General features: G+C 35.1%; 1 long non-coding RNA gene across 1 annotated transcript; it reads right to left on the bottom strand.

Annotated features, from left to right (window-relative positions):
• Positions 1-335: 335 nt before the first annotated feature.
• Positions 336-4,222, bottom strand: LOC149537391 (uncharacterized). Its single transcript, XR_016356549.1, has 4 exons — positions 4,166-4,222; positions 830-883; positions 664-729; positions 336-577 (listed from the first exon to the last, which is right to left on the bottom strand). It is a non-coding gene; the product is annotated as an uncharacterized LOC149537391 (long non-coding RNA).
• Between the last annotated feature and the right edge of the window lie 4,626 nt (positions 4,223-8,848).

Raw genomic sequence — 8,848 nt, 5'->3', positions numbered from 1 at the left:
AGATCATAAATCATATGACAATGACATATTGCAAATGATTAACTTATGCTTAAACAGTGATAAAGTTTATTGTTAATCAATATTCTATCAAAGTTTCGAACAGATTAGGTATTGAATTTAATGTCATACATAAACATATCTAATTTAATGTCATACATGCACATATCTAATTTAATGTCATACACGAACATATCTAATTTAATGTCATACATGAACTAACATATAATATAAAATGATAACCAATAATATCATGTACATTAACAAACACATAATATATTATGATAACCAATAATGTCGTATATGAACAAACATATCATATTAGTCGAATAATGTCATACATCAAATAAATTTCATACATCAACTATAAAATGTCATATACATCAAATGTGTATCGAATATGTCCACTGATTCCTTTATATATACATGTCTAAGTCAACTATATCTTTTCCTTCCCATGAGGGGAAGGAAACAAATCTCATGACGTCTTCTATCATCATGTGGAGGGAGACGGTGAAGATAATGGGGTCCTCCTGACACACTCACTCGTCCTCTTGTTGAGGCTCTTCTCTAACTCGAGCTGATACAAAAAAAGTAGATATGAATCAATATTTATTATACGTTGAAATCAAATATATGTACACACAAAATCAATTATTTTCTTACCGCCATCAAATAGTCACTCTGTAAGTCCACCTCGAAGGCTCGTGGACAATCAGGCATGACAAGACCCTACAACAATTCAATAAATATAATCACTTATAAATAACATTATAAATTTTGAGACTAACTATTATAAACAACAACTAAAATGAAGAAAATTCTTTCATACCTCAGTCAATGGCTGTGAGCTAGCCATAGCTGCGGGCACTCCATGATCAACAAACTGTCGGAGATGAGGAGGGGTGTATGACGTCATGAGTTGCATGTCATACAATACACGTTACATGTAACATGAAACATGAAACAAATATAATCAAATGAATTAAATTAGCATGAAACAACTATACTTGTACAAAGCTCGTATGATGTCTATGCTCTGAGTCCGTAGTAAAGGTTGAGGGTCCTATAGAGAGCTGATGCACATGCATAATTTTTTTTGTCAATCCTTAATATGATTACTTAATAAATATATGTATTATTTCAAATGATTAAATCGATACATACCTTTGGACTCATGGAGGGGACAAAAAATGGGCCCAAAGGATCGCTGGTAGGCTCAACAACACTCTGACCCTAAATTTTGAACAATGTCAATAGATGCTAATTAATTAATCATTCACTATACATATGAAATGTGATCAAATTAGTAAATTATAATTGTAATTTACCTATGTTTCAATGTCAAATGTGTTGTTCAAGAACTAATCAGTGACGAGCCCATCATCTGCATCATCTCCAGCATGAGTGCCAAATGTGCATAGAGATCCGCATGAAGTGCACATGTGACCATGACACACAGAAGGCCCCCCCTCAACTAATGGGCTCGTGGAATGGATGAGAGTCTGCATCAAAGCATTAATGGTCCCTAGAGCGTTGGCCTCTACATGTTCCTTCACAAGTGAAGGAATAGTCACACGCTCGCACTGTGGCTTGACCACAGGTGCCCTAACTACATTAGGGTCACAATGTGCTCCTGACCTCTCAAATGATGATCCTCCACCTTTACCCTAGGAGTCTAATATATTAAAATAATTGGGGATCTCCCCAAGGACAAAATCACAATATAATTTCTTCAAAAAATACAAGGGGACCTCGTGATTGTTGCAAGGAGGGGCATCCAAAAACCATCCACCATCTATCCCAAAAATTATTTCTAATAGCATCGTGTATGCAGCAATGGATAGTGAACCGTTTAGTACCCTTTCTAACAATATTTTGCTCATCGAGTTTTCTAAATAATGCACATATTCTACCTTTTGGTATTTCTTTTTTCTTTAACATCTTCATATGACAATTTATTTGCACAAAATATTTTTTGTTCATCCCTCTTAACCCGCCAAATATCTAACTAATCACTAACTGAGGCTATCTAGGTCTTAATGGATTCGAGGGATGATGCCAATTGAGCCCTCATTGGATTGGTTTGTCCAAATTCTTTCAACCAAGCAATGAGTCCTTCTAATTCAATTTTGCCTCTCTCTATTTCACTTATTATATTTTCTTGTGTGCCTGGCGGAGGTCTTGCAATTGGTTTGGGTTGTGGAATTTGTTGTTCTTCTTGGGGAGGATTTTGGTTTTGAGGGTTTTGAGGTTCTTATGGATTTGCCAGTTGATTATGGACATTTCCTTATAAAAAATCAATTGAAATCCAAATAAATAAACAAATTTAAATAAAAATTGTAAAAACTCTACAAAACAGTATAAAAAACCTACAAAACAATATGAAAAACATATCAAACAATGCAAAATGAAGTTAAGATCACATACAGCGTGGGCGTGGGCATGCTTGTGATCTCAGATTTTGCCGGTGAGGAGGCATATTGGCAACCAAAATGGCGAAAACCTTTGTTTCTTGAACCTGCATACACACTGCTGGTGTAGGAATGCAAAAAAATAGAGATGAAAATGATGGGCTACGAGTATGTAGCCCATCTATAAAAATTCACTTTTTTTAGGGCGTACGTGCTATTGAAAATAGAAAAAAAAAAAAAAAAAAAAAGAGTTGTCACCTTTTTGGCACCACAACTCGGTGCATGACCCTGATATCTCTATGAGCATGAATATTTCTAGTAAAGACATGGTTATCTCATAGACCACCACAAAGATCCTTAGGGAATTCTTTGTGTATGCAACCATCACCTTTCTATAGCACGGTTACATCTTTACAGTAGGTCCACCCTACCACAAAAATATATGAACCATATGTTATAGAATGTCAGTCACTTTATGTCTATTCGACCATAGAAATATAATTAAGTAACCATGATCTCAAAATATTGTAGTATGTAGAGAGTTAAAAGGCATACAAATTAAGATTCGAGTAGCAGTTGTTAGGTTGGTCGAAAGGAAGCCTAAATGAACTTTGTGGACATTGAAAATTGCTTCAAGTATACTTCTAATGTAAAACCACTGTTGTACCAACTATTGGACAATATGGACAATGGAAACTATTCATTTCTCTTCAAACAATTAGACACAACCATTACAAATCATGTGCACATTACATTTGCTTCCCAAAGGTGGACAATGTGATGGACAATGTGGTTCTTTCAAAGAAGTAGTGTACAATAAGAGATATGCATTTCTATGTTAGTTTTACTAGAACCAATGATTCTTCATTGTAGTAACACCATGCTTCTACAATATAACCATTGTACACATATGCATTACTTTTGAAATCTTTATGAGTGACTGTTGCATACCATATAAGCCTAATATATGGTAACAAAAGCTAGGCAAGAAAAGTGTTCAAGACAAACATTGTACACATCAATGTGGTCCGCAAGTTGAAAAGGCTAACACTATAAATCATATATATGTGATTTACATAGTTTGGCATGTAGTCATTGATATAGCAATAAATGCCTTACAATTATACTATTTTCTAAAACTTTGTTATAGTTTGTACTATTTGCATGTAAATAGTGCACATGACATGCATAGTTTAAATTAAACTTGTAATTCTTTCCCAACCAGGGTATGTAATAATGGCTCAATATTTTGGCATTACGTGAGTGGAAACATGTTCAATTCTCCTCCGTTCAATGCTCGTAAGCAATGTCAGTAATGGAAGAGGCCATTGTGACTATAGACAGGGATTCATATAAGATTTTGATGGACATAAATAAGAATATGTTTCCAATGAAGGAAATATTGAAAGTTTAACAATTAGTTGGAGACAATTGTTTGCAATTAATATCGTATGAAAATCATTTTATGGTTTACAAAATATAACCAACATTCTCAAACCACTATATTATTCTCTTTCAATAAATACATTTCAAACATATTATAAAAAAACATATCCTGCTAAACTGTCTTTATTGAACATGCCATTCTATCCATTATTTACAAAAGTAATAGCTATAAAATCAATGACTTTTGCATTTCAATTAAACATAAACATTACACATTGATAAATAGGGATTTTCATAAATAATAGTTAATGACTAAAGTAAATAGACAAATGAGAGTTTAAAAGTGACCATCTCAGATGGAAACATACCCGATCATTTTGATTTGTATGTGCACTTGAAGATATTCAACGACCATTGAAAAACCTAGCACATTTGGTAAAAGAAAAAAGTAATTAATCATACTAGATTCAAGTACATAAAAATTTCAATGTGTAAAAGAAATGCCTATATTATGAGTGTAGTACATTAAATTTATGACGCAATGGACATGTTAATTAAGTTGTCTGATTATAATGTTCTAAATGTAGAAGTGGTTTCCTAAAATATTTATGATGAATTTAATTTTTGTATACGAAGAACACATTAAAATTCAATTCTTTGGTTGCTTATTTTGGCATTCACCATTTACCATCATTGTGAAAAAGATTAGACAACAAGAATTTACTATATATTCTGAACTTTGAACAAGAAAGGTGTAATTCATGTTAACCTCATAATGGTTTTTGACAATTGAGTGCCAATACACTTAACCACTTTCTATATTGGAGCCGAGTACACCATGTATGCCGAGCCACATCATGAGCCGAGTCAAGAAAGACTTCAGGTGTCGAGTGATCTTTAGGTGCCGAGTAGCCTTTAGGTGCCGAGTAAAGATCAGGTGCCGAGCAAAGTTTAAGTGCCGAATGACTTTAGGTGTCGAGCATGATACAAGTGTCGAGTGATATTTGAGTGTCGAGTCACAGATGATGCCGAGCAATATAGAAATGCAACAAGAGCCGAGTAAGCCAGTTTCTTATTAGTGTTGAGCATCTAAAATCAGCAAGTGCCAAGTAACACAAAATGTACATATGAGTTTGTAACTTCATTGATTCATATGTAAACCGTTTTCATGGTCGACATATGACGAATCTTGAAGGATTAAATGATAAGATCGAATATTTTGTATTTCCTATGCAATCTACATGCAGCCAATAAGAAAAATGGAGAAGGCATGCAACCAATAAGAAAAGTGCAAGGAATGAGTGGGAAGCAAAGATTCAATATGGATCGTAGATCCATACCTAACCCTAAATCTTTGAATGTTTTTATAAGGAAGAAGAAATCTCATTAGAAAGTGAAGTGGATGTACAAGGGTGTGAAAGGAACACTATTTCAAAGAAAAGAGTATTAGATCTCAGAGGATCAAGATTAGAGAAAGCAGATCAAGTGCCTATATTTAGCAAACGAAGGATTGCAAGCTATCATGTTTATTGTACCTAGTACTCTCTAGCAATTGTAATAGAATGAAAAACCCTATGGTGATAGGTTAGCTTAACAGCTATTTTGTAGATCCTTTAAATAGGTGATTAAATCCTTTAACAACGTAACACTTCATGTAAAGTATTTGTAAATCCTTTAACTAGGTCACTATTGATACAGTGTAAAGCCTTTAACAGGGCAGGCCTTTAATAGGGCAGACCATCAGAAGTGGTTAAATATTATTACTGCAGTGATTTTGTGGGTATCATCCCCACCCTAGTTTTACCTTCTTATTCCTGGAGGGTTTCTGGGTTACCAAAATCTCAAATGTTATGTGGTGATGCTTATGTGTTTTTCATAACTGTCTGATATGTTCATATGCATGCAATCTACTTTCAGTTAAAAGGTTTTAATGGTTAAAATACAGTACTTATGATTCACCTCCCCACCCCACCCACTCTCAGAAGCATTCTTCCTATTTGAATATTCCAACAATTGGTATTAGAGCAAGGTTCTCATAAGAAGAAGTCTAACAACTTGGAGGAAAAGATCTAAAGATGGAAGTCTTCAAACTTGGAAAGATTATTGACAATCAAGTGATTGATGTGCAACTGGCTCTACACAAAGTAGAGGAAGCAAGGGAGTAATTGAGAAAATCCTTGAAGAAAAGAAAGGATATAGCCATAGCTAAAAATGATGTAAACTACAAGGAGATTGATACCACAAAACTGTGTGCCAATGGAGACACCAAAGAGTTTGATGCAGCAATAGCAGAACTGATGGAGAAAAACAAAGTTCAAGCAGAAGAGATAAGATCTCTCAAGATGGAACATGAATCATAGGCCATAATGTTATGTGAAATCACTCAACAAAAGAAAAGAGCAGTTGAGGACAAAGTCATGATGGAAAATGACAAAAGAAATCTTACAAATAGACTTGAAGAAAAATGTACTGAATTATCAAGGATCTCAAACATGCAAATGGATACACTTGCCCAAATGATGAACCTTCATCATGAACTCAATATGAAAGATATTGAGATTTCTACTTTGAAGATGCAGAATGAACAACTGAAGAATGAATTAAACAGAGAAAAAGAGGTAGCAGAGAATATCAACAAGTCAAGTGAAGCCATCAAGTATTTTGAACAATTGCTGAAATTCCCAAAATCCACCCATGATACATCAGGACTTGGATACAACAGCACTGAAGTTGGAGAATCGTCAAAGAGTGTTGAACAAAGAAGTGACAGAGGTAAGGATTCTAAACCCACTTGTCATTATTTTAATAAAAAGGGACATACTGCTAATATTTGTCGGAGTAGGAGATTCAATCAAACAAATACACCCAAGAGCAAGAGTTACTGTCACAAGTGCAACATGCAAGGACATATAACACAAGATTGCAGATCCAATGCCGCAAGGACTCAAAGATTTGATGGACATTGTCATAATTGCAAGAAGTATGGACATAGAGCATTTGAATGCAGATCAAAGCCTATGTGGACATCAAATCAACCAGCAAAATCAAAAGGAAATGAAAGTCACTATCATTGGGATTACAACACCAGGTATAGTTGTCATTATTGTCAAGAATATGGACATACACCCCAGAATTGCATAAGAACACATTTCAAGGGAAACTATAAAAGATAGTTGAGCCAAACTACATGTTTCAATTGTCTGAAAACTGGGCATACCAGCGAAAACTGTCCTACAAGGTCAAAGGCACCCAAGACTGAAGAAAATAAGGGCAAAGAAAAGATTGATGTTGAAAAGATAAGGGGGCAAATGAATAAGACTTGGAAAAAGAAAGATGAGTGCAACACATCAAGCAGAGGGATCACTTCACCCAATGGGTCAAGTGATCACACTTCATCAAACTAAGCATGAGAAGTATATGGGACTGATATAAAAAGTTATATCACACATCAGTCCCAAGACAAAGAAGCAATGCAAAGTATAAATCTGCATGAGACAAGATGTCAAGACAAAATCTAAATGATGTTGCCAAGTTGTCTTTGGATGCCGAGCTAAACTCCAACACATGCCGAGTTCCTAACAGCGATCGAGTTGATAACTGATGTCAAGTTGGTTAACTCCAATGCAAGCCAAGTAAAGTGGAAGTGTAGTACAAGCCGAGTAATGTTAAAATCCATCAGAAGCCAAGTTGGCAGTTGAGCATTTAATGCGATGAAAATAGGGTATATTATCGCAATTCCAATCAGTTTTCCTCATCGTGATCAAGAAGCAAAGAAGAGAAAGAGAGAAGAGTGACTTCATAGCAGAGAATCCAACATTTCAAGTAGATTGCAACATCTCTCAACGCATTTTCATCGATCTTAAGGTATTTTCATTTGTGCCAAGCTATGCAGTTTCATATTTCATAAAGAGGAAACCCTAGTTTGCATAAATGGCGTCAAGTTCCAAGAAAACCGAGGAGAAAGAGTCGTTTGAAGTTCAGTTAGTGTCAAATGAGTTCAAGCAACCTGAGTTTCATCCCATCCCTGAAGTTGCATACAAAAATGACCCAGTCGGAGCTCTCTCCCAAATACCCCCAAAAGTTGTAATGGTTCAAGACATCAAAAGATGCTACAATTGTAAGATAGGAGCCCTAGGAGATATGGAGATAAGGCAAGCCTATGAAAAATTGTGCGTAGATGGAATCTTAAAAGATGAATTCAAAATTGTTGAAAGAAAGGGTTTGACCTGAGTTTTGAGCTTTCCCACCATATACAAGACAGAATGGGTTAAACTTGTGTTAAGAAAAATTCATGGTGGAAGTCTTTGGTTGGAAGATATTCCCATCAAATTAACCAAAGGAATCATACATAGGGTAACTGGGTATCCTACCCTAGATCGGTTCAAAACCTTAAGAAGTGAATCGAAGGAGGTTATTGAAAAGAACACCGGTGCTCAGTGGAATAAAAGAGGAATGACAATTCACACCATCCAGGATCCTCTAGTTGAGTTTGCTATTAGAGTCATAGCCCATAAGTTCTATCAATCCAGTAGACTCAACAGTGTGCCATGTATTGCAGTAGATGTAGGTTACAAATTGGTGAAAAAGGATCATACTTATGATCTTGCAGAACTGCAACTACAACAGATTAATGAAAACCTAGCTGCCATAAGAAGGACAAAGGGTGCTTAATGCAAATTTGGAGCAATTCTAGTTTGTATATTCTTTTATGTTCAGAATGAGTTTCCCTCTTTCGAAAAAGTTACATGGAGGAATGATAGAACTATCATTGCCCAAATCAATGAATATATAGAACAGATGGGAGAAAATTTTGATACACTGATGACGAGTTATTTTGAGGATTTCAAGAAATCCATGAAGCAAAGATCAAGAATACCAGTCTCCTTAGTGGAAAAACATACTAATGATTTGTGCTTCTTAGTTGACATTGATTTTACCTATATTCAAGCAGTAATTCCAAGGGTAAGATGGCTAAGGCCATTTGGATATGAAATCAATATAGATGAAGCTTCTGCAGCAATAACTGCATTATTGGCAGAAGAGACTGATAA

Source organism: Cupressus sempervirens, chromosome 9, assembly GCF_028749045.1.
Source record: "Cupressus sempervirens isolate cs-2001-9-10 chromosome 9, ASM2874904v1, whole genome shotgun sequence".
Classification (NCBI taxonomy): domain Eukaryota; kingdom Viridiplantae; phylum Streptophyta; class Pinopsida; order Cupressales; family Cupressaceae; genus Cupressus; species Cupressus sempervirens.
This window is presented reverse-complemented; position numbering and strand designations above follow the sequence as displayed.